This window comes from Eubalaena glacialis, chromosome 13, assembly GCF_028564815.1.
Source record: "Eubalaena glacialis isolate mEubGla1 chromosome 13, mEubGla1.1.hap2.+ XY, whole genome shotgun sequence".
NCBI classification, from domain to species: domain Eukaryota; kingdom Metazoa; phylum Chordata; class Mammalia; order Artiodactyla; family Balaenidae; genus Eubalaena; species Eubalaena glacialis.
Genome location: NC_083728.1, coordinates 65,509,561 through 65,536,362, shown reverse-complemented (window position 1 = coordinate 65,536,362; position 26,802 = coordinate 65,509,561). Strand labels below are relative to the sequence as shown.

Genomic DNA, 26,802 nt, shown 5'->3' with positions numbered 1-26,802 from the left:
TCTTTATTCCCATCTTGCCACTAGGTTCTTCATGACCTCTTTTTTTTTTTTTTTTCCCTTAGATTCCATATATATGTGTTAGCATACTGTATTTGTTTTTCTCTTTCTGACTTACTTCACTCTGTATGACAGACTCTAACTCCATCCACCTCATTACAAACACCTCCATTTCATTTCTTTTTATGGCTGAGTAATATTCCATTGTATATATGTGCCACATCTTCTTTATCCATTCATCCGATGATGGACACCTAGGTTGCTTCCATGTCCTGGCTATTGTAAACAGAGCTGCAATGAATATTTTGGTACATGACTCTTTCTGAATTATGGTTTTCTCAGGGTATATGCCCAGTAGTGGGATTGCTGGGTCATATGGTAGTTCTATTTTTAGTTTTTTAAGGAACCTCCATACTGTTCTCCATAGTGGCTGTATCAATTTACATTCCCACCAACAGTGCAAGAGTGTTCCCTTTTCTCCACACCCTCTCCAGCATTTATTGTTTCTAGATTTTTTGATGATGGCCATTCTGACCGGTGTGAGATGATACCTCATTGTAGTTTTGATTTGCATTTCTCTAATGATTAATGATGTTGAGCATTCTTTCATGTGTCTGTTGGCAATCTGTATCTCTTCTTTGGAGAAATGTCTATTTAGGTCTTCTGCCCATTTTTGGATTGGGTTGTTTGTTTTTTTGTTATTGAGCTGCATGAGCTGCTTGTAAATCTTGGAGATTAATCCTTTGTCCGTTGCTTCATTTGCAAATATTTTCTCCCATTCTGAGGGTTGTCTTTTGGTCTTGTTTATGGTTTCCTTTGCTGTGCAAAAGCTTTTAAGTTTCATTAGGTCCCATTTGTTTATTTGTGTTTTTATTTCCATTTCTCTAGGACCTGGGTCAAAAAGGATCTTGCTGTGACTTATGTCATACAGTGTTCTAAATATCTTAAACACTAGTTTGACATCGTATCTCCCAGAGGTACAGACCACAAGAAAAATGGAAAAAGCAGGTACTCCCCCAAAGGTAAGCAAAGGGCAACAATTATTCCCTTGGCATATCCATGTCTGGTCAACCACTGAAAGAAGAATAATTCTAGAAGTGTAAGAGAAATGCATGCAGCTTGGTAAACTCAGAATTTTCACAATGGACACTTCCTTTAAACCAGTCTTACCCAGTAGAAATATAACTAATTTAGCCACATATGTCATCTTAATTTTCTTATAGCTGCATTTAAAAAAAAAAAAAAAAGAAGCAGGGGAAATTAATTTTAACAATATATTTTATTTAATCTGATATATCCAAAATATTAACATTTCAACATGTAATCAATATTTTAAAATATTCCAGAGCTATTTTCCATTCTCTTTTTTTGGTACTAAGTCTTCAAAATCCGGTGTATATTTTACAGCACATCTCAGATCTGACCAGTTGTATTTCAACTGCTCAGTGGCCACGGGTGGCCAGTGGGCATCACATGGACAATACAGCCTAGACATTGAACTTTCTTTATAGGGAAAACTTAATTTCTCCCCCTTAATGTTATAGTTACTTAAGTCCTGCATTATGTATCTGCTTTTGGTGCTTCTTTTGTTCATTTTCTTCTCTGTATACTCTGACTTTGATAAGGACTCAATGATAAAGATGATCTTTAAGATGAGTCTTCTTTCTTTCTTCAGGCTTTGAATGTCTTTTTCTTTCTCGGTTTCATCCTTTTCTCTCTTTTAGAAATCTTTCCCCCAACATTTTATTGTGAAAATGTTCAAACATACAGAAAAGTTGAAAGACTTGAGCAGTGAACACCCAGATAGCATGTTGTTATATCTATCCATCCATCCATCCCTCATGCCTCCATCCCTCTACTCATCTTTTCATCCATCCATCCCTTCATCCCTCCATCCCTCTATCCCTCTCTCCATCCATCCCTCTACCCCTCTCTCCATCCCTTCATCCATCCATCCCTCCATCCCTTTCTCCATCCATCCATCCATCCCTCCATCTCTCCATTCCTCCATCTCTCTATCTCTCCATCCATCTATAACTCTATCTAGCCATTTTATTTTATTTTTTGATAAATTTCAAAATAAGTTGCTAACATCAGTACCCGTCCCTTTAAACACTTTGGCATGTATTTTTTGGCATGTATTTTAATAACTAAGTTTAATATTCAGAATAGTCTTTTTCAATGCAAAAAAACCCCCACACAGGTTACAAAAGAAGCCAGCTATGTCATATATATGACAGTCATGGGAGATAAAAATACTTGCGATTCTTGTTGGTGACAAAGTCACAGGTCCATGGATGTTGCTACCTCAGGAATTGAAGTTAGACGCTAAATTTTAGTTACAGGCTAGTGAAAACAAAAACGTAATTTTTTTCCTATCCAGATCTACAGATTCTCTGAATTTGAGGACCCCTACTCAGTTCTTATTTCATAAAAACCAAATAAATCATTGCTGTTACCATGTTAAGGCAAATGCTACCCATGGCATATTCTTCCTGAGCGCTTGTTATATGCATTATCTCATTTAATCCTCACACCATCCCCATGAGGATAAAAGAAAGCTGTCTACTCACAACACTTCTGACACCAAATATGTGGGGTTTTCCTCCACACCAACCAATTCTCTAATTCTCCAGACACCAACCAGGTGTCATAAAATTCAATTCAATTCAATTCTGACACCACCTACCTGGAGTTGGGTATCAGACCACAGGTTAGGGCTCAGTCCCACAGACTGCCCGCACTTCAGATGCCAGCCACAGGAGCTCCCCAGAGCACCCCTACTTCTGTCTGACTTGCCCACAAAGTCAGAGGTTCTCACAGCCCCCCCCCCGTTTGATAATTTGGTGGAATGGCTCCCAAAACTCAGGAACACTTGCATTTACCAGCTTATCAGAAAGGATATGATAAAGGATACAGATGAACAGCCAGATAAAGAGATACACGGGGTAAGGTCTGGAAGGGTCCTGAGCACAGGAACTTCTGTCCCCATGGAGATGGGGTTCACCACCCTCCCAGCACATGGATGTGTTCAGCCCAGAAGCTCTCCGAGCCCCATACTTTGGGGATTTTTATCGCGGCTTCATCATGTAGGCATGATGGGTCATTAACTCAATCTCCAGCCCTTCTCCCTTCCCTGAGGATGGGGGTGAGGCTGAAAGCGCCAAGCTTCTCATCATGGTTTGGTCTTTTTGGTGACCAGCCCTCACCCCGGGTGCCCACCAAGAGCCACCTCATTAGAACAAAACACTCTCCTATCACTCAGGAGATTACAAGGGTTTTAGGAGCTCTGTGTCAGGAACTGGGGGCAGAGACCAAATATCTATTTCTTATTATGTCACAGGGGGTGGAGAACTATTATCGGCCCATCTTACAGCTGAGGAGACTGAGGCCCAGAGAGTGAGTGTGATGTGCTCAGGTGCCCGGCTAGCAGGTGATGGAGCTGAGTCCTCCAGTGGATTGTTTTACTCACTCCCCGCAGCAGTCTTAGGGGGCTGTGATGAGCCCTGGACCCGGCAGCCAGCAACAGAAACAGACCCGGCTGATATAAGCCAAAAGGAATCTCTTGGAAAAGGAAGAAAACTGGAGAACTCAGCCCCAGTGCTGACTACGGTCTAGAAAGTGGGCAGCAAACTCATGCCTGGAAACTTCAGATGGGGTTCTGCCCCACAGCTGCAGGCCTGGCCCCAGGGGTGGGTGTCCCTGCCACCCTCTCCCTGTGGTGGAGCTCCCATCCCTATTTCTTAGTGGCACTAGTGCCACTCTGGGACCTGTGTACTGATTGCCCCAGCCAGGGGCATGTGCCCGCATCCTAGCTGCCAGGAGGCTGACAAAACACCAGGCTGCCATCCTCAGGGTCCCCAGTGGGAAGCAGGGCTTTCTCCCACTGAGACCCATGAAGGTGGAAATTTCTTCAAGCGTGGGGAGGGGTGCAGCCTGGGCAGCCCCAAACAACGCCCAGTGCAGATGGTACTGTTCTTACCCCCTTTACAGACGAGCACACTGAGGCTCAGGGAGGACGGGGACCCCGCCTGAATGGCCTCACTGTCTAGCTCTTCCCTGCCCTCCTGCTTCCTCTCCCAGAAACACCCAGGGTCTTTGCGCTGCTGCCCTGGATCCACTCTTCCCAGTGTGGCAATGCTGGGGGCCGGCCCACAGCACAGGCCTTGGGAGAGTAAAAAGCCTGGAGTCCTGGGTCAAAAATGCCCTTTGTGGTCCCACAGACAAAAGGTTTCAATCTACAGGGTCAGGGGTTGGGCACTGATGGCAAAAGATGTCGCCCTGGTGACGCTGATCCTTAACCTGGATGAGGGAGGTGGGAGGGAGCTGCTGCAGTTTGGGTTTGTGATCTGTTTTCCCTGGGGGGGGTGTGTGTGTGTGTGTGTGTGTGTGTGTGACAGAGAGAGACAGAGAGAGGAGTGGGGAGAGGAGTGGGGTCAGAGGCTGCTGGGACCTGGGCTTCGTTTCCCACTTTGGGAAATGGGGCCCAGCAGAGGGGGGTGCAGGGAGGTGGGGGGGAGAAGGGTCCCAGGCTGTGCAGCTGAGAGTCCTGATTCCAGACTCTGGGCCGGGCAGGGAGCAGTGGGGTGTCTGGTCAGACAGACAGAAGCCAGCCTGTGTGTGACAGCATGTTATAACCTGAGAGATGACAGGCGCCTCTCAAGAGTCAGGGAAGGACTCTGGTGCCTCTGGCCACGGCCAGATGTGTCTTATACACAGCTGGGCAATGGAGTGGTGGGGCTGGGGGAGGGGAAGTACTGAAAAGGAAGTGAACCAGATGCAGGGCTGGCTGGGATGGTTCCCCTGTGTGGCTTGGTGTCTGTGTGCATGCATGTGGGTACGTGTGTGAGCATCACTTTGTGTGCACGCCTGCGTGTGGCGTACATGCATCCAGTTTTATATTGTGAGTGTGTATCTGTGTACGTGTGTGTATGAGTGCCTCTTGGTGTGTGTGCACGTAGGTACCCATGTATCTGTGTATCTATTTGCATGTGAGTTTTTATTCGGGGTTACATTTGTCTCTCTACATGTGTCTCTACGTGTAGGTACGTAGCCTCATACATACCTGTGTGTTTATATCATAATCATAGCAAACATCTATAGGGCCCATTGTGGCGCCATCCTTTCCTGTCTAAGAGCAAACCTCCAGGAATGACAGCCCCAGTGACTGCCCTGGGCCTCCCCCACCCACGGCCCCAGGCCGCAGAGGGCCTTTGTTTCCTTCACTGGGGACCCAGAGAGGGCGGGGCCGCTGTGGGAATTCCTGCAGAATTCTAGGCATTCAGCCTTTTGGGGGTCGGGGAGGCGCATGGGAAACTCCGACCGCTGGTGGGGGCTCAGGGCACAGCATGGTCATGCGGACAGGGGCCGGACTCTCTGTCCTCGAGGGAGCAGGGCCGGTGGCGTTTGCAGAACCAAAAGCAGGGCCTGGGCGGCGTCCGCCTTGGACCTGGATTCCGGCCAGCAGCCTGGCCTGGCTTGGCGAGGCCTCCCCAGACCGGTCCAAAGGACCCCATGCGCCAGGATGCTGGCCCAGAGGGTCCAGAGAGGCTCCAGGGATCACAGGGTCAGAGACAGCTATTTGTCCTGAGTGGGACCTGCGTGGCCTCGCAGCCTCCCTGGCTGCTTCCTCCTCTGTAAATGGGGTTTCCAGTGGGGAATGAAGCCTGGTGGCCTCTCTGTCCCTGATCTCTGTGCCTGCCCGTCTTCTCCTCTCCCTGGGCAAGCCCCCCTCCTCATCTTTCTCAGCCCTGTGGAGGCGGGGCAGCTGATGGCTTGTTCCTGCTCACCTGTAGTGCAGTGATAGTAACCCCCTAAAAGATATGTCCGCATCCTAACCCCGGTACCTGTAAATGTGACCTTATTTGGAAATAGGGTCTTTGCAAATGTCATCAAATTAGGGATCTTGAGATGAGATCATCCTGGATTTAGGATGGGCCCTAAATCCAGTGACTGGTGTCTTTATAAGAGAAAGGAGATGGGGGGTGCGGGATTTGAGGCACAGAGACGCAGAGGGGAAGGCCATGTGAAGACGGAGGCAGAGATGGGAGTGATGCCACTGAACGCCGAGGAGTGCCTGGAGCCCTGGAAGCTGGAAGAGGCAAGAAGAATTGACCCCTAAAGCCTCCAGATGGAGCATAACCCCAGTAACACCTTGATTTCAAACTTTTGGCTTCCAGAGCTGTGAGAGAATACATTTCTGTTGTTTTAAGCCAGGTTGTGGTAATTTGTTACAGCAGCCCCAGGAAACTGATACACCACCGCCCCACGCAGTGCACAGTTCACTGTAGCCTGGTCATTTGTTTTCTGTTTAATCCCTATTCCACCACCTGCTGTGGGCAGGTAACTTTAACCATGTTGGGCCTCAGCTTCCACAAATGTAAAACAGGGAAAATAATAATAAAAATACTCAGATGATGCTTAGCCGAGCTGGGTACATCCAGAGCAGCAATGATTGTTATTATCATGGCTATTTCTATTCGTGGGATGGTACCTGTCATCCATGCATCCAAAGCAATGGCCAATTTTAATTTGGTGGGGAGGGTGTATATTATAGATAAGTATATCTGGGAATGTTTGGCTGTCACAAACCATGGTCAAAGTCAGCTTAGAGGACAGTGTCACTGGCTTAGCGTGTTGCTTGGTGCAACATAAGTGGATATAATTTGTGGCGGGACCTGATTAGTCACTGGCCAAGGGGGGGCCGCCGACCCCACTCACTGGCTTTCATTCCTTCATGCCACACCCATTTCCTGAGCATCTACACTGTATCTGGCACAGCCAACACCAAGTCAGTCAAGGCTGACGGCTGCCCTCTGGGCTGCTCCGTCTTGTTGGGGAGGCAAGTGAACACGGAGGGAGATGGCACAGGGTGGGGAGGTGGGAAGGGAACGGGAAGGAGGGGCCCACCCACAGGAGCCGGGGTCAGGGAAGGCTTCCTGGAGCCAGGGGAGGCCTGAGGCCAGGGCAGAAGGACAGTAGCCCTGGAGAAGGAGGGGAAGGCCTTCCAGGCAGAGAGAACAGCACGTGCAAAGGCCCAGGGACAGGACCATGTGGAACAATGGGAGAGGTGTTCTGAGCAGCCAGGGTACAGGAGGGGCCATGGTGAGCACTGAGGCCCAAGAGGCCTCCCCCTGAGCATGGCCTACGAGGGGCTGGGACTTGGCCTCCGGGTCTTAAGGGTCATTGGAGGATTTGAAGCAATTCTGGTTCAAGGCTAAGACCAGACCTCCTTCATCTCTTACTGAGTTGCTCCCCTGTTAGAAGCACCCCACCCCCCTCCAGTTTTGTGTTCCAGACCTGATTCTCATGCCAATCAGGGTACTTTTCCACCCAGAGGGACTGAGAGTGGGAAGGAAAGTGGGGAGCCAGGAATCCCCAACAAAGAAGGTTTAGACACCCCAAAAGCCAGGGGTCTGGTAACGCCTGGCACACGTAGAAGGTCAGTCAGTGTCTGTAGGTGTTGGGAAGGCACAGGAAGACCCCCCGCGGCCCCCATACACCCCAGAACTTCCACCACGGCCCTCAGGCCCGGGACACTCAGAGATGTGTACAAAGCTGAGACTTGTGGGGCACCCACCACACGCTGGGCTCTGGATGGAGGGGCACCTAACACACGATCATGCTTCATCCGCCCTCGTCCTGGGAGCTGCGCACCTCTGCAGATCCCGATGGGTGCCTGAGGTGTCCCAGAGCCCGGATTCGAACCCAGCTCTGCCTGCCCCCAAGGCTCTGGGCTCTCAACTGCTGTGCTATGCCATCACTGGTGAATCCCCATCCCCACCAGGTGCAACCCTTCCCTGAAAGCAGGTGTGTGGTCCCGAGGAGGAAGGAAGGGGCTGCCCAAATCCTCTTTACCAGGCTGCTGTGTGCCAGCTGCCGTGAGTGTTGGCGGCCAGTGACTCACAGCCATCTCCCCCACCCCCTTACCCATGCTCCGCTCCAGCCCAGAGGGAATGACACTGCCTCCTCCTGAGAACCTCCCCCTCAAAAAGCCACGTGCACCCAAATCCCCATCTCGGGCTCCGTCTCTTGGGAACCTAACCTAAGATGAAGTCGTGTCTGATTTCCCCGACTGAGAATCTTCCCGTACACCCTAGGTCCTTCCAGAAAGAGTCTTGCCTCTTTGGCTCATCCAGCGGTTCCTCATCTGGCCCCTACTGACCTGCCTCCTCGCATCTGAAGTCCTGTGCTAGCCCATCACTCGGTAAGAAGGGGCAAGAACAGCTTCTTTGGCCTCTTGTGCATTGTAAGCATTTTTTGGGTGTTGATTTGGCTGGACATTCTGTAAGGTGTTTTCTTGGAGCTCTAGAAAACCCAGCTCCCAGGATTCTGAGCTGGAGGAGAAAGGAGCAATGACACAGACAGGCTTTTCACATGAATGTGGAAAATCTGTGGAGGCTTAGAGTATAGCAAGTTCTCTGGGGCCACACCATCCTCAGGGTTGGTTGGGGCTGGGATGAGTAATGTTTGTCAGCCAGGATAACCTGCTTGAGAAATGAACCAGGGCTTCTTTTAGCCATTGAGTCATCACAAAAGAATGAGAGATATTTTCCCTCCCTCCAACCCTCTCAAGGACCAACTTTGCATTCTTAAGGGCTGTGTTTGTCTTGGGCCAGTGGAGAATCAACGGGCCTTGGTTTTTTTGAAGTCTAGTACATTAGTCAGGATTCATCTAGCTGCAAATAACAGAATCCCACTGAAATTAGCTTACATTGAAGCAAAATGTATTGTTTTGTGTCCCTGGAAAGTCAGGAGTGCAACAGCTTCAGGCACAGCTGGATCCAGGGGCTCAGGCAGGTTGTTGGGAATCTGTCTCTGTCTCTTGACTCTGCTTTCATTTGTGGGGGCTTAATTCTTAGGTGGGCTCTCACCATCTGCTGGCAAAGATGGTGCATCATAGGCCAGGCTTCCATCTCACCAGCCTAGTGGAGATTTCCTCTTGTTGAAGAGGAAATCATACAATACATTTCCTCTTTGGCTCAGCTTAAGTCACATGCTCATTACTGAAGCAGTCACCATGGCTAGCCTTGGTCATGTGCACAACTCAGCTCCAAGAGCCTGGGGTGGGGCTAGGAAGGGAAGATTTGGCAGCAAAGGTAAGAGATATTGTCTACACCTGGGGCCATAGGGGGATGGAACCAGGCTATCTGGGAGAAGCTTGTGGGAACTATCTGGGGAAACAAGCTTCTGAATGGCAAAAGCCTGCCCCCCTGGTAAGGGGGATCAGATCCCAATTTCATCAGACTTAGGAAAGTAATGAGATTTTTCTCACAAGTATTGGGTTGGTCAGAAAGTTCATTCGGGTTTTTCCATAACATCTTAACACCTTTTGGGCAACCCAATATTATGGAACTGACTCATACCATTTGGAGGAGTAAGTCCTAAATTCTGGGACTTTCCTTAATCAGCCTAACCATAGTGATTGGTCAAAAGATGGGCACATGACCCAAGCTGGACCAATGAAATTCAGTCATAGGACTTTTGCTAAAACTCTTGGGAAGGAGGTATTCTCTTTCCACCAGGGTCGCTTGGTGACTGGAAGCTTGGAACTGCTGGGTACCATCTTTGCAACCACAAGAGAAGGGCCTGACTGAGAATGAAACAGTCACAGAGGAGAGCAGAGAAGAGATGGAGAGATTCCCATGACAGCATTTGAGCTCCTGGATCCAGCCATGTCTGCGGTCCTTACCATGAACTTTTGAAGCATGTAAATTCCCTTTGCTGTAGGTTTCTGTCCCTTGCAACCAAAAGATACCTTAATCATACAATGCTATACAGCTATTTGGGTCCTGATGAGGATTGCATGAGTTAAAGATATATGAAATATGTGGCTCATAGGGAGCCCATTAAAGGTCCACTTTCAGGAATTTCTCTTCTCCCCCTGACGGAATATAGTTCCAACTGAAAATCTACTGAACGTATTAAACAATTTAGAAGAGGCACAGAAGGGTTTGGCTGGTTGTAGAACAATAAACACACAGAACCCAAATTTTACATCACCCGCCTGTACTCGACACCCTGTATTCTTAATTTAAATCCTGAGAAGGCAGCAGAAAAACGATGGCTTTAAATAACCATGTGAAATGGGGCAAAAACAATCTCGAGAGACACCCATTTTGTTTTCTCTGCAAGAGGAAGGAAGGGGGCATTGTAGGGAGATGGAAATCTGTAAAGACAGCCTCCCCATCTGCACAGAATTAAAAAGGAGTTCACAGGCGTGGGGTCTAGAAGTGGCTCTCTCACGACTGCCCCCTCGGGGCACTCCAGCCGCCCCGAGTTTGTTTTTCCTGGGCCTGAGCTTAGATGTCAGGCAGGCGGAGGGGTCCTGGGATTTCTCCCCAGCCTGGCGAGCCTGGGGAGGCTGCAGGCAGCTCAGGGTCTGCGTGTTTAGAAAAGCATTCGGACTGATTGTTTACTCTGGGTCTACTCCCGGCCCACGGGCGGCCACGCAGGGCTTTCCAGATGCTTCCAGCTGGGGTCTCGTAAACAGGCCATACTGCCCGGCCCACCGCGGGCCTCCCCCGCCTGTCCCCACCCAGGCCGCCTGAGCGGGTTGCCAAAAAGCCCCTCTGACCAAGTCCCCGCTTACAGTTTTCTGTGTCTCCTCCCCCCCACCCGCCACCAACAGCTCTGACCTGGCAGGTCGAGGGCCAGGGCCGGCTCACAGACATGTTTTGTTTTGTTCTGTTTTATTTTGTTCTGTATTGTTTAATTTGAGTTGGCAATGAAGGTTTCATAGGAAAGGTTTCATAGGAAAGTCTGGATTTTGGTTTCTCTTTGAAAAACATTGGAAGGTCTTGCAATACAGGGCCTGCCTTCCCATCCAGCAAACACTGGCTGCAGCTATAAGGAACAGTTGGTCCCTTACTCAGTCCCTTACCTAAATTTCAGTTGCCCCAGAAGCAGGCTCTGAGGCCAGGATCTTAGTGCAAGTAATTTATTAGGGAGGGGATCCCAGGAAGAGCTGGTGGGAGATGGGGAGAGAGGCGGGGAAGGAAGGAGCTAGCGCAGGGTGCTGGGTGTGGGCGAGCAGTCACTGCTGTGGGCAGCTGGGGTGCAATCCCACTGGGGACATCTGGGGACGTCTGCCGCCCGAGGGGCCAGGGAACTGGGGTGTCTCCTGCCAGCGCCTGTCTGTTCTTGGTAGAAGCCTGCATCCGGGGTATTAGCTCCCTGGCACTGCCAGTCGGCCCAAGAGAAAAACCTCAGGTAGAAAGTCACAGACGGAGAAGCATCATAGGCACTGATGACAGTGCCTGCTGCACCCTTTAGACAGCCCTGCCTTCCAGTTTGCCCCACTCCCTCTTCTCCCTGTTGTCTGTCTCCCAGACAGGAGGCTGAGGGTTGGTTCCTTACGTCTTCATACTTGCGCTGCTGATTTTCTTACAGAAGAGAAACGTCCCTCTGCCCATATCACCTTCAAAAGTGGGAGAGTGAAATATAGCTAAGAATGCCCCGTGCTTATAATTACACTCTGCTCACTTCTCCTATTTCTGTTGCTGGCCTGGCCGCCGAAGGGGGCTGCGTTGGCAGCCTCTCACCCACAGAGCAAAGCACCTGTCATTCACGTGACGTGCAGGGCCCTTGGGGGTGCTGGCTTTCACCTGGTAGCTCCCTTGGAGCTTCTTCCTCTGAGCCCAGGGTGGTGACCGGCTCTCAGCCCTGGGCAGCCCCCCAGAAATACTCCATCCATCTGGAAGCAAGGGCATCACCCGTGTCCATTACCAGCAACAGTCATCTTGCTCTCAGCCCATGCACGCAACAAAGCCCAGAGGAATCCCTCAAACACACCTTCTGATTCTCCCACTCCAACTGGGTGTCCAGCAATTCAATTCTGACACTAACTAGAATTAGACCTCACAGGTTAAGGACTCAGTCCCACAAGACGGCCCCCATTTCAGACGCCAGTCACAAATGGGATCCCCAGGCTACCTGTACTTCTGCCTGGCTGACTATAGATTTGAGGGTTCCCACAACATCCCTCATTCAGGTTTGATTATTTGCTAGAAGGACTTACAGAACTCAGGAAAGAGCTATCCTTACTATTACATATTACAGTTCACTATAAGGAGACAGATGAATGGCCAGAGGAAGAGGGAAATAGGGTCTGAAGGGTCCCAAGCACAGGGGCCTCTGTCCACTTGGAGTTGGGAGGGTGTGCCACCCTCCCGGCACATGGATGTGTTTACCAACCCGGAAGCCCCCTGAACCCCATTATTTAGGGGTTTTTATTGAGGTTTGATTACACAGGCACAAGTGATTAAATCATTGGCCATTGGTGATTGATCTCAATCTCCAGCCTCTTTTCTCAGGAGATGGGGCTGAAAGTCCCCACCCTGTAATCACTTGGCTGGTTTTTCTGGCTACCAGCTCCCCTCCTGAAGCTTTCTAGCCCCGACCCCTGGAGTTTCATTAGCATACAAAAGACATTCTTATCACTGAGGAAATTCCAAGGATTTTAGGGGCTTTGTGCCAGGAATGGGGCAAAGACCAAATATATATATATATTTTAAATTATATCATACACGCCCACACACATACACACACAGGCACACACGCACGCACACACATCTCTCCTTTTCCACTGAGTTGCTGCCCAGGCCATTCAGACCCCAGGGCAGAATGGGGCTCCCAGAGTTGCTTCTCTTTCTGGGGTCCCTGTTCCTTCCTTCCTTCTCCCAGCATATATGTTTACTGAGCATGCACTTTGTGACAGGGCTGAGTCGGGTGCTGGAGAAAATGCTGGGAGTGAAGCGCACAGACCTGGCTCTGGCGCGGGGGGTTGCCAGGCCCCAACCGGTAGCACTCCACGAGGTCCTGGAAGCCGGGCATCCACTGGCATGAAGTAGCCACTTAAGTCCCTGCTGTGTGACTAGAATAGGGAAATCCATAGGGACTGAAAGCAGATTAGTGGTGGCCGGGGACTGGGGAGAGAGGGGAGTGACTGCTAATTGGTTGTTGACTTTAAAAATGAAACAGCTAGTTATTTTTACCAGCAAATGGGTTTATTGGGGAATAGAGAATTGCAATTCGTGACAAGTGTGTTATAGCAAAAAATATAGGCAAGCCCAGAGAAAGCAGAAGAACATTCTTTCATAGAGGAGAAGGGGGAATTGGGCACGGCTGTTATAAACAAAGAGCCCATTGGAGGAAGCTGGGAGTTCGAAGTGTAGTGGCTTTTCACTGGCTGAATTGTTACGGTCTCTCATTGGCTGGGCTGTTGCCGGGCAAGGAGAAAAATCTTCCTTCCTCCTGCTGGGGTAGTAAAGTAGTAACTCTCTTCCTGTTTGGAGTCTACAGACAGCAACGTGTGATAGGGCTTGAGAGCTCCCCCTTCCTGCCTTCCTGACTCCAACTTAAATGAGGTTTCATTTGGTCCTCAGGGTACTTGGGGTGATGGAAATGTTCTAGAACTAGGTAGTGGTGATGCTTGCACAACATTGTGAATGTACTGAATGCCCACAAATTGCCAGGGCCCACCTGTATAATCCAGGATGATCTCACCTCGAGAGTCGTTTTTTTTTTTTTTAATGATTTTTTTTCTTTTTTTGGCTGTGCTGCACTGCTTGCGGGATCTCAGTTCCCTGACCAGGATTGAACCTGTGTCCTCGGCAGTGAAAGCGCCAATTCCTAACCACTGGACCACCGTGGAATTCCCTCAAGAGTCTTAATTACATCTACAAAGATCCTTTTTCCAAATAGAATCACATTCACAGGTTCTGGGTAGACATATCTTTGGGGGAAGGGTCTCCATTCCACCCCTACACTCTCCCCATCTCTGGGAGGGAGGACTGGCCAGAGCAGACAAGACCCCAGAGACTCCATGAGCAAATCACACATGGAAGTTACATTGGGGGGGGGCTTTGCAGCGAAAGGTTTACTTTCTGGTGGCCCTCTGAAGAAGCCAGAAGGCCTGCCTCTTTCTGGGGCCTTGCTGTCTAACAAGGGAGTTGCCAACCCCACGTGGCTGCTGAAACTTGAGATGTGGCTGGTCTGCACTGAGCTGTGGTGCAGTGTCCAACACACACCAGATTCCAAAGACTTTGCATGGAAAAAAGAATGTAAAATATTATATCTCATTCATAACTTCTTATATCAATTACATGTTGAAATAATAACACTTTGGTTAGGCTGGGTTAAAAAATATATCATTCAAATTAAGTTCACTCATTTATTTTTATTGCTTTTTTTTTTCCTTTTGGCCTCGCTGCACGGTTTGTGGAATCTTAGTTCCCCGACCAGGGATTGAACCCAGGCCCCGGCAATGAAAGCGCTGAGTCCTAACCACTGGACCACCAGGGAATTTCCATATTTTTATTGTTTTAAATTGCAGTAAAATTCATACAACATAAAATCAACCATTTTAAAGTAAACAATTTACTGGCATTCAGTACATTCACAATGTTGTGCAAGCATCACCACTACCTAGTTCTAGAACATTTCCATCACCCCAAGTACCCTGAGGACCAAATGAAACCTCATTTAAGTTGGAGTCAGGAATGCAGGAAGGGGGAGCTCTCAAGCCCTATCACACGTTGCTGTCTGTAGACTCCAAACACGAAGAGATGTACCTTGCATCTGCAACAGGAAGAAAGTTACTACTTTACTACCCCAGCAGGAGGAAGGAAGATTTTTCTCCTCGCCCGGCAACAGCGCAGCCAATGAGAGACCGTAACAATTCAGCCAATGAAAAGTGTCCTTATAAGAAGAAGAGAGGACACAGATACAGAGGATGATGGAGGCGGAGGTTAAAGGGATGCAGCCACAAGCCAAGGAAACTCCAGGACTGCCAGTGAGGGGAAGAAAAAAATTTTGTCAACCCCTTTAAGGTCCCGGCTGCGTCTGGAAGTTAAATTGACAAAGATTAACAAGAGAAAAGGAAACACGTTTGACTGAATTTTTACTTGGACATGGGAGTCTTTACAGGAGAATGAGGACCAGAAGTGACCAAAGCAGGAAGATTTTATACCTTTGAGACAAAGAAACAAGTAAATGTGTGAAGAATGAAGAAGACATAGGGGTTTGGGTTTGGGATGGTAAGTGGAGAAATAACTAGGAAAAGGTGAGATTAACAAACTTTGTTCAGATTTCTCAATCTCCAGTTCTCCGTCCCTGGTGATAAGAAAGTCTGCCTTCCTCCTGGTACAGGGAGGGCACCTCTCCCATGGGAGTTTTATTCACCTATTTCAGGGAAGAAGGACAAGGTCAGGGTGATATTCCTGCTTCTGCTTAAGGTATTCAGCATGCCGAGGTGCAATATTTTGGGGTATGATGTCCTGAACTTCATCAGCTGGAAGCCCCCAGAAGCCGGGAGAGGAGCAGGGAACAGATTCTCCCTCAGAGCCTCCAGAAGGGACCAGCCCTGCAGACACCTTCATTTTGGACTTCTGGTCTCCAGGACTGTGAGAGAATAAATTTCTCCCTCCCTCCCTCCCTCCCTCCCTCCCTTCCTTCCTTCCTCTCTCTCTCTTTCTTTCTTAAGCCACCAAGTTTGTGCTAATTCCTATGGCCGCCCCAGGGAGGAAGAAGTAGAGTGAGAGACAACTGTGCCCATATCCCAAAGAACATCCCCCTTCCCTCTATCCAAGGGGCAGTTCAGACCTGGGCCTCACATCACTGGATCTGGGTTCGAACCCTGAACCTTAGGACCTGGGACGTCTTTCTGAACCTGCATGAGCCTCAACTGCCCCATCTGTACAGTGGGGATAAGGGTGCCCCCTGTTTCCTAGTGGTGTCATGGGAATGAGTGATGTGCCGGTAAACGTGAGGACCCCAGGGCCTGGCAGGGAGCAAAGGGACCCCGCAGATCAGCGATGTTCATCTCCGCCATTGTTCCCATCTTAGAGATGAGGAAACAGAGGCTTAGCAAGTGAAGTGGCTTTGCCAAGTCATCCGGCAGCACGTGGCAGGGCAAGGCTGGCTCTCTGGGTCCAGATCCTGGTTTCCAGGATGCTCTCTCTGTTCAGCCGTTTCTCTAGACCCCCAGCCCCCAGCCCATGCCCTAGTTCCACCAGCCTGAGCTGCCCTGGGTTACTTGCCTGCTGAGCCTGCCTGTGTGCCACACCTTCCATCTCACTGTTTCTGTGTGATAGTGCCCTTCCTCCTCCTCCCCGCAATGAACCCTGGCTTCAACCAGTGCCACTTCCGCCTGGAAGCCTTCCCTGACTGCCCTCTCCCTCTGGGGGCTCTCCCAGGAGCCCATGTTGAATTAGCAGGGTCCCTGCCCTCCAGGAGCTGGCAGTTGGAGAGGAGAATGTTAATCTGCCTTTGCAATGGGGCAGGTCTAAATAGGCAGAACAACAGGGTCTGACACCTCGAACAAACCCATTGTGACAATTGTGACTGAATCACACAGGAGAAAGCAGCCGCCCCCCACCCCCACCCCGGGGAACTGCATCTGGCTGCATTGTGTGTTGCCCCAGGTGACAGAGGAGCTCTGGCCTCTTTGCCCTTGTGAGCGTCTTTCCCCTCTCCACCCAACAAGGATCAGAAGTGCAAACAAAAACTAGAGTCAAGAACCTGGTTGGCTGGCCCTCTCGTGGAAAGAAGGCATCTCAAGTCTCCGGTTATGGCCCACACTGGACAGCTTTTGCAGGGATCAGGTGCCTCTGTGCCTCTATAGGGAACAGGACTCTGGGGTGACGGGGAGGGGACTCACAAGTCTTCAGGAGCCACAGGGAGGCTCCCAGATGGTGTCCAATCACCTCTGGGCTAGCAGAGTGGAATTGCTCCTAAACAGGGCTGACTCATCCCTGGGGCATTTCAGCCCCTCCTCACCTCCCCACCCTTTCCAGGGTCTCAGACGGAGTGGGGAGCAGGGGTGGGGAAGTTGGTGGCCAGTCCTGAGCTGGGGGGGAAGTGGGGGACCGGGGAGACCCTCCTGCTGTCTGCCAAGGCTCTTCCGGGTTCCAGATCCAGGTCCGTCCTGCCTGGGCCTCGGGTAACTTTCTGTCCAGGTTTCCTGTGCACGTGAGTGTCCTGCCAGCTGGGTTGGCTCCACTGCCCACTGGTCACGTGCATTTGGTTCTGGCCCCACAAAAGGTCAGCCAGCCATTCCCATAGAAACCGCCGAGGGTTGCAGAGCGCTCTCCCTCATTTTCTACCTGCCTTCCAGAAAGCCCAGGGGGACAGCCTGGGAGGGACCTCCGCCCTGACCTGAGCACCGGCTCCCCAAGCCTGACCCCCAGGGCAACCCCATCTCAGACGAATGAGAGTACACCAGAGTCCGAGGCCACCCTGGCTCCTGGGAGTCACAGTGTCTGACTCACTGTGCAGGCTTTGTACAAGATTCACTCCTCCAGTTTCAGCCGCGTGGGCAGTGCTGTGAGATCCTCTGGCTCTGAGGCTGTGTTTCCATCCTCCCCACGGACAGGCGCCGTGCTGGGCACCCACCTGCAGAGAAACCTCTTAGCCAGGCCAGGTGGTGATTTCAGAGCCCCCAGGAGAGGAAGAGGCCACTGCGATGACACGTGGGGGTGTGGGGGGAGTGCTCTCACACCTCCTACCCTGGCTCCTGCTCAGCAGCCAAAAGGCTTGGGGCGAAACTTGCTCCTAATTAGCTACTGTTTCAACAGCTATTTCCAGGCAATGGTGGGTGGCAAAGAGTTTTTATAGGCATGCCCTCTGGGGGTAGGGTTGCTAGATTTAGCAAAGAAAAATAGTGATGCCTAGTTAAATTTGACTGTGAGAGAAACAACAGAGGATTTTTTATTGTTGTTGGCTGCGCTGGGTCTTCGTTGCTGCGCAGGGGCTTTCTCTAGCTGCGGCGAGCAGGCGCTACTCTTCGTGGCAGTGCGCAGGCTTCTCATTGCGGTGGCTTATCTTGTTGCGGAGCACGGGCTCTGGGCGTGCGGGCTCAGTAGTTGCATCTCGCGGGCTCTAGAGCGCAGGCTCAGTAGTTGTGGCGCACCGGCTTAGTTGCTCCGTGGCATGTGGGATCTTCCTGGACCAGGGTTCGAACCCGTGTCCCCTGCATTAGCAGGCGGATTCTTACCCACTGCACCACCGGGAAAGTCCCTCAACAGATGATTTTTTTTTTAGTGTAATTTTCCCCCTGCAATATTTGGGGGCACACTTATGCTAAAAAAATCATTCATTGTTTTTTTGTTTGTTGTTTGATCTTAGCCCTGGGGATATTTTCCATTCATTGCTTATCTGACATTCAGATTTAACTGTGTGTCCTCTATTTTTTCTGGCAACCATATCTGAGAGGTAGGATAGCCCACAGATTTGGGGGCTCCTACCCCCTTGACTTTTCCTTCCTCCCCCTTAGATTTAGTTATCTGTATGAGGGGGTGTCTAAGTATTTCAATCAGGATTGACATTTGTGATAAGGTCTTGCTCTGACTCCCACATACAAACTGGCCACTGATTCCCATCCCCCCAGCTCCATCCAAGAATGAGGCCCTGACCACATGAGCCAGCTGGTCCTCCTTCTGGTACGTGATGGGCCACCTCGAATGGGTGTACACAGTGTAACTCCATGTTTGAGAAGAGGACCCTCAGCAGTTGTGCAGTGCACAGCCTGCACAACCCTGTACAGCAACCCTGTTCCCACTTCTAGATTTTGACCACTAGGAGTTTTCTTTCTCTCATTTACTCCTCAAACTGGAAGGCCCAAATACATCATCCCCTTCCCCCCAACTCCGGCGATCCAAGGAAAACTCAAACAATCCGGGAAGGCAGTGCAGCAATGTTTAAAAACGGTTGAGTGCCCAGGCTGTGCACAGAAGGGCTTTTGATTCTAAGGACCAATTTGACATCTGCTGGAAGGGCACTCCCTTCCCGCTGCCCAGCGTGCAGGTCGGGGTGCAAGGCGCTGGATTAAAGGTTTCCTGCCTGCCTGCCCACCCACCACATCCTTTCCCACTCCTCGCCCTGGCCAAACCCCCAAACCTAGGCATAATTTTAGAAACTTAATAGATGCTGTGCTGTACATTCTTGGCCTGGAGCCTGTGGGGGCAGGTCCGAAAAGAATACAGACATTTCTTTCTCAGGCCATGTTGATAGAGATCCTCTGTTTCCCCCCAGGGACAGGTTTCTGAGAAGCCATTGTGCAGGGATGAGCCCCCCCCAACACTTGCTTCTTTGTGGGGTTCCCCCACCCCATCCCACCCAGGCTGGATTATTTTGCAGGGTCAGTGCCAGCTTCTCTTTGCCTTTCCTGAGGTCCTCAAAGCCACCAGGAGCAGTGGGGGCTGGAGGGGGTGGAGCACAGATTCGAGGGCCCCAGCTGATGGGGGCCATGAGGACCTCTTTACAGATCACTGGGGTCATTTGGTGTCTTGAAACTGTAAATGACATACTGGGCCTTCTGGATCTGGGGAAAGAAGGCTGGCCTGATTTTAGGATCCAGGGCTAGGACAACAGTGAGGGCTTTTATTTTCTTCCCAGGGCAAGAAAGCCTGTGTGGTCTTTTCAGATTTCAAGGAATTGCCCCATTCCTGGAATGGGTGCTCTAGAGGCTTCTGGAGTATGAATGAGAAGTGGGTCAGGACAAGACACATCCAGAGTATAACGTCCAGTGATTAATATCTATGGAGCACTCGAATGGCAGGCTCTAGGCTGCATGCTTTATCTCCTTCAACTTCCCTTCAGCCCTAGCAGATGGGGGGTCATGGATGTACCTGTTTTACAGATAAGGAAACTGAGGCTCTGGGAGGTGAAGTGACTTGTCCATGGTCATGTAGCCAGGCAGTGGCACAGCCAGCACTGAAGCCTGCATCCTCTGCCTTGGGAGTATCCCCCCACTCCATCTTTATTTTACTTTATTATTTTTAAAATTATTTATTTATTTATTTGGCTGTGCTGGGTTTTAGTTGTGGCACACAGGATCTTTGTTGACGCGTGTGGGATCTTTTTTTTTTTTTTTTTTTTTTTTTAGTTGCGGCATGCAGGCTCTTGGTTGGGGCATGCGGGATCTAGTTCCCTGACCAGGGGTCAAACCTGGGTCCCCTGCATTGGGAGCGCAGAGTCTTAACCGCTGGACCACCAGTGAAGTCCCCATCTTTATTTTCTAACAGTTTTATTGAGACATCATTCACATACCATATGATTCACCCATTTAAAATGTACAGTTCAATGGCTTTTAGTATACACAGAGTTGTGCAACCGTCACAGTTTTAGAATATTTTCATCATCTGGAAAAGAAACCCTATCCCCTTTAGCTATTACCTCCCACTCCACCCTCCCCTCAGCCCTAAGCAACCACTAATCTACTTTCTGTCTCTGTGGATTTGCCTATTCTGGACACTTCATGTCAATGGAATCATACAAAATGTGACCTTTCGTGTCTGGCTTCTTTCACTGAGTATCATGTTTTCAAGGCTCATCCACATCACAGCATGAAGCAAACTTCATTCCTTTTATGGCTGAATAATATTCCATTGTATGGACAGACCACATTTTGTTTATCCATCTGTCTGTTGATGGACATGTGGGCTGTTTCCCCCTTTAGATTATTGTGAATAATGCTCTTATGAACATCCACATACAGGTTTTCAGTTCCCTCTCGAATCTCCCAGTCTTAAGGAAGCCGTTCAAATGCCCACCTACAGGCCTTTCTCATGCTCAGATTTCCCCACCTGGGATCCCACCTGCCCAGTCAAGTCCGACTTACTCCTCAGAATCCAGCTTACATCCTTTATCTCACAGTGACCGCTTCCTGTGCCTCTTGGCCCTGTTGCCCACTTGCTGTGTGACCTTTGTCTACTCACTCAACCTTTCTGGACCCCGGTGCCTTTATCTGTAAAGCAGGGTTCTAATTATGACTCCATGGGGCTCCTATGAGGATTGAGATGGCAAGAGCTCTATGGGCAGAAAGCCTGGAGAAGGGTGATGAGGTATCGGGGTGGACATTTGTTCATCTCTTAAGCCAGCCGTTCTCATCCTGCCAACTTCCGGTCCTGAGCTAGGCCCTGGTTGCTGTCATAAACCACTCTCATCCTGCCTTTAAGGAGTTCAGGCTAGAGCAGAGATTCCTAACCAGGGAAGAGTTTGCCCCGGGGACATTTGACAATGGACATCTTTGGTTGTCACAATGCGGGGGTGGGAGGGGTGCTACTGGTATCTGGTGGGTAGAGGCCAGGGACACTGCTAAACATCCTACAGTGCACAGGACAGGCCCACAACAATGAATGATCCAGCTCCAAATATTAATATCGCCAAGGTTGAGAAACACTGATTTAATGGTATGATTGTTATTCATTTTTCATGTGTGTATGTATTTATCTGTAAGCTTGCCTCTTGCCACAATGAATGAGAAGTAACTAACATAGATATCAACAGAGCAATGAAATTTTTTCTAATGAGGAAACTGTGAAAAATAATAGGAGGGAAGGAAAATAAAATAACACTCATATTAAAGCATGCTTCTGCTTCCAGAGCTGGGATGTACATTTGGTCTGAGCTTCCTAGTGGCCAGAGCAAAGGGGGGAAACACAATCAATTTCAAGATTCGCACTGTTCCAAAGGTGAAAACAAATCAAGGGTTCAAGGGAAGTCTGGCTTTCCTGGGCCTGAAGAGCTCAGGGCTTTTCTCTTACAGGCCCTTATAAAGGGGCCACAACAACGTGCTAGGGCTGATAGCAGCAATGCAGGCCATGATGTAAGGCTGAGGCCAGCTGGGCAAAGGCAGCCTTTTTTTGAGTGCCTGCCCTGAGTGTGGTGGTTTACTTTCCCAGATTGAAGGCAGAAAGCAGGGCCCTTACGCAGTTCAGAATGGTGATAGGAACAGGGGCTCTGGAGCCAGACTGCCTGGGGTCAAGGCCTAGAATGACTCCCAAGTAGCTGTGTGACCTTCAGCCATTGTTTAAACCTCTCTGAGCTCAGTTTCCTCATCCATAAAATGGGGCCCAAATAGTACTGACTTCACAGGGCTGTTGGGAGAATTAAATGAGATAGCATGTACCCAAGGCTGACCCCAGACCTGGCAGAAGTAAATAGTTAATCCAGCTATTATTTCTGTGCCATGGAGGGTGCTGGGTAAATACTTTTGGGATACCTGCATTTTTTTTTTTTTACAAGCAATGGAAGATTCAGCCTTTGGAGTGGGGTGTATGTGTTTGGGATCCAGTCCTGCTGTGGAGGGCAGTGAAAGGGTGAAGGGTCTTGGCTGGGGAAGTCCTGCAGCCAGACGTGGTCAGATCTGATCCCATTGTTTTCCTACTTAAAACCTTCTCTGACTCATCATATAAGGGCAGTATTCAAATGCTTGATCCCAGACCCTGGGGGCCCGTCCCTGACTTACCACCACCATTTCTTTCTACACCCACCTCCATCCTACGCCCCAGTAATTCTGAACTCCAGGCGATTGTTAACCTGCCAGGCCTTTGCCCATGTGGTGCCCTCTGCCTGGAATGCTCTTCCTCCCTGTCTGCCTAAGACTGGACTTGAGCATCAGCCCCTTTAAAAATCCTTTGTTGGATTTCCTACCCGCTAGGGAACAGTAATTTCTTCTTTGTATCCACCTCCCTCCCCAGCTACTCCACTAAGACTGCAGTCAGAACACATATGCATTCATTCACTCACTCACTCATTTTTTTTTTTTTGGCTGCGGTGGGTCTTTGCTTCGTTGCGGTGTGCGGGGCTCTCTAGTTGTGGTGTGTGGGCTCCAGAGCATGTGGGCTCTCTAGTTGCGGTGCACAGGCTTAGTTACTCCACGGCATGTGGGATCTTAGTTCCCTGACCAGTGATCGAACCTGTGTCCCCTGCATTGAAAGGCGGATTCTTAACCGCTGGACCACCAGGGAAGTCCCCTCACTCACTCATTGACTCAGTTACTCATTCATAATTCACTCACTCATTCACTGATTCAATCACTCATTCATTAATTCCTCACTCACTCATTGATTGATTGATTCATTGATTTGTTCATTCATTCATAAATCAACTACTGAAAGCTTCCTGTTTACCAGCTACTTTTCTGGGCACTGGGGATACAGTAGTGAACAAAACAGACAAAAATCCCCCCCCTTGGGCCTCCGTGTCTCCAGCCCTTACACCTAGTAAGTGCTTAATAAACTGCCCCGGCATAAAGTTCTCCGACTTTAGCTTCTGCCTCTTCCTACCTCGTGCCCTGGGTCCTCAGGACATGGCTATTTGGTCCCCCAAACATGTCCTGCAGGCTCCCATCTCCTTGTTCTTGCTGTTCCTTCCTTCTGGAATGCCCCACAAGGTTGGTCCCATGGTCATCTGCACTTCTCAGAGTCAGAGGCAGCAGCTCAGAGAGGTTGCCAAGCTTGCGTTGGGTCACACAGCTAGTACGCCCCAGAGCCACAGTCGAACTCAGTTCCTTCAACTGCAGAGCCTGTCAGGCTAGCAGCTGGGTGCCAAGCACGGTTTGTGCAGGGCCTGTGGCTCTGAAGGCTGGTCATATCCCTGACCCCTTGTGATGGACCTAGGGTCAGAGATTGGAGAAGGGACATGACCTTGAATGATGCCTTGAGGCCCCAGGCTGGGGTCCAGCAAGCAGCCTGTCAGGGTGGCAGAAAGGAAAGACTAAAATCAGAGGCTGTGTCCTGTGATACAGCTGGCCTAGGTTCAAATCCCAGCTCCACCACCTACTGAGTTCTATGACTTGGCTAAATTACTTCACCTTTCTGAGCCACAGTTCCTTCACCTATAAAATGGGGTTTATAATAGTCTCTACCCATTGGATTATTGTAAAGATGAAAGGAGATGCCATATGTAAAACACCAAAATGATATAACCCAATAATTGTTAGCCATTATTATTGTTATTCAGAATTATTATTGTTAACATTACTTTATTAGTTAATTAAAATTGTTCAGTGCTCGCTTCGGCAGCACATATACTAAAATTGGAACGATACAGAGAAGATTAGCATGGCCCCTGCGCAAGGATGACACGCAAATTCGTGAAGCGTTCCATATAAAAAAAAAAAAAAAAAAAAATTGTTCAAAATAAATAATAAGAGGACTCAGCCAGGGCGGGAGGGATAAATTGGGAATTGGGGATTAACAGATAAACACTACTATAGAGAAAATAGATAACAAGGATCTACTGTATAGCACAGGGAACTATAGTCAATATCTTGTAAGAACCTATAATGGAAAAGAATCTGAAAAGAAAAAATATATATATATATATAGCTGAATATATAATATAAAATATATATGTAACTGAAAAAGAATATGTATATATAACTGAATCACTTTGCTGTACACCTGAAACATTGTAAATCAACTATACTTAAAAAAAAAAAATACCATGAATTCCCTGGCAGTCCAGTGGTTAGGACTCTGTGCTTTCACTACCAAGAGCATAGGTTCAATCCCTGGTCAGGGAACTAAGATCCCACAAGCTGTGTGGCAGCATAGCAAAAAAAAAAAAAAACATCAGCCTTGGCCTCACCTCCTCCAGGAAGCCCTCCCTGACCACCCCACCCAGATGCACCTAGAGCCTCTACATCCTTCCCTCATGCCCTTTTTCCATTGACCGTTTTAAATGCATTTGGTGGTCTCCTTTAAGGTCTGTCTCCCCACTGGACTTAAACTTGGTCTCGGCCATTACTTGTTCTCCTGGGCCTGCCACAATGGCTGGCAGCTATTGATGAGAAATAAATATCTGTTGCATGACCGAACAGGGTCAGGGCAACCTGAGATGACTTTGCTTCTCCTTCAGGGGCCCAGAGGAGAATGTTCGTGGAGTCCTCCTGGAGGAGGGAAAGTGGGTTAGGAAACCCTCTGCAGGGCACCGATGGGGTCTAGGGTGGAGAGGGGATTAACTCCTGGCCCTGGAAATCGTGCCAAGTGCCTGTCTGTCTTCATGTTGCTGGGGAACAGCTGGCTGTGGGTGAGGCCAGCCTTGCCCAGCAGTTTCCTCACCTGCAGATTGAGGGCTGTTGTCAGGTTAAGGGTAGCACTTGGCACAGTGAGATAGCGTCCCACGCCCTCTTCACTGGTCTATTCTATCCTCGCTGTGTGGCCTCGGGCAAGTCACTTCACCTCTCTGGGCTCAGTTTTGTCCTTTGTAAATTGGGACAACAAAAGGCATTACCTCTTGGTATGGCTGCCTGGGTTAGACAGATGAGAACATGCATGGGGCCCAGCTTGAGAAGTACTCTGAAAATGTGAGCTGTCGTTTTGATTATTTTTTCCTCTCATTTGGTAACCCAGCAAGTGTTTACTGAGCACCTACTATGGGCCAAATGAGCTGAGTGCCAGGTGCTGACGACACCGTGAACAGGATCCTGTTTCGAACAAACCAGATTCTTTTAAAAACATTTATGAGACTGTCAGGGAAATATAAACCCAGACTGGATGACATTGGATGAAATTCAGAAGTTGTTCGTTTTGGGGTGAGGGGCAGGGGCACATCGTATTTTGCGGTTATATTTTTCAAAAGAGTTATCTTTTAGAGACTCAACCCAAAGCGTTTACAGATGACATATGATGTCAAGGATTTGCTTTGAAACAATCCAGTCTGTAAAACTAAAATTATTCTTTTTTAATTTTTTTTTTTTGGCCGCACCTTTCGGCTTGCAGGATCTTAGTTCCCCGACCAGGGATTGAACCCGGGCCCTTGGCAGTGAAAGCGTGGACCGCCAGGGAATTCCCTAAAACTATTCTTTTTTAAAGTTTATTTTTAAAAAATCCAGTGACGGAGGAAGGTGTGGGGATACATAGACGGTATCAGATGGACACAAGTAGGTGATGGGGAAGCTGTTTGTAACGGTCCATAATGAGTTTAACAAAAAGGCATCTCTTAACCACATGGGTAATTACACACCCTCAGTGAGCGATGCCCTAAGGAGAAAATGGGAAGCTGGAGGTGGGGGCAGGAGGCTTCGGAGGTCAAAGGCCATGGTGAGAGTTTGGTCTTGATCCTAAGTGGGCAGCTGGTGATGGGTTTCGGCCGGGACCATGGCGCCTGGCTTGGTGCGGTTGTGAGAATACTAAGTAACTCGCCGAAGGGCTCAGAACAAGCACACCACTGGGGGCTTCGTCAGAGCCCTTCTTTTTGTCCATTCTTGTCCTCAATCTCTCCCCTCCAACACTGAGCTGGGGAGGGCTCCATACCCTTGGGAAGGGGGGGGGTGTCACACAGCTAAAGTGCAACCTCCTTTCCTCCTTGCCAACCCTTAGGGAAGTGTGCAAGGCTCTTGCCTGGAAGCAGGAAGCTGCAGCTTTTCAGCCACGAGGACCCAGGCCTTGTGGGGGTCTGTGGGGTCCCCGAAGCCAGAGCCGACACTGAGCTGTGTCCCCACCCATCCATCTGCCCCATCTGGACAAACCATAGGCCTTGTCTTCCTTGCTCAGCATTTTCCCACAACTGAATGTCTGTGTCCCCCTCAAATTCATATGTTGAAGCCTAACCTTCAATGTGATGGTATTAGGAGGTGGGGCCTTTGGGAGGTGAGTAGGTAATGAGGGTGGAGCCCTTGTGAATGGGATTAGTGCCCTTATAAAAGAGACCCCAGAGAACTCCCTCAACCCTTCCACCATGTGAGGACGCAGAGAGAAAACAGTTGTCTAAGAACTGGAAAGTGGGCTCTCACCAGATGTAGAATCTATCAGCCCCTTGATCTTGGACTTCCCAGCCTCCAGAACTGTGAGAAATAAATGTGCGATGTTTATAAGCCATCTCGTCTGTGGTACTCTGGTATAGCAGCCGACCTGACTAAGCCACCAGCAGAACATGCTCTGGACCACATTCTTCATGGTGACAGCCTACCGATGAAGTCCATCCTCCCAGCCCTGGCTTTGGGATGCTGAGGGCCTGGGCTCCAGGTTCCCACTGTGGAAGGAGAGGAAGTGATGCCCTCCCTGCCCTCCGGAGTCC

The 26,802-nt window shown here is 49.4% G+C and overlaps 1 protein-coding gene and 1 non-coding gene across 2 annotated transcripts in view; both read left to right on the top strand.

The window, feature by feature from the left end:
* Nucleotides 1-919: 919 nt before the first annotated feature.
* Nucleotides 920-26,802, top strand: part of LITAF (lipopolysaccharide induced TNF factor) — a 70,646-nt gene continuing 44,763 nt past the window's right edge. Inside the window, exons 1-2 of the mRNA XM_061209250.1 lie at nt 920-1,019; nt 8,097-8,203. The gene's annotated coding sequence lies outside the window, so the exon portion shown is untranslated. The remainder of the gene's footprint in view (nt 1,020-8,096; nt 8,204-26,802) is intronic.
* LOC133104588 (U6 spliceosomal RNA) lies at nt 23,789-23,895 on the top strand. Its single transcript, XR_009703648.1, has one exon. It is a non-coding gene; the product is annotated as a U6 spliceosomal RNA (small nuclear RNA).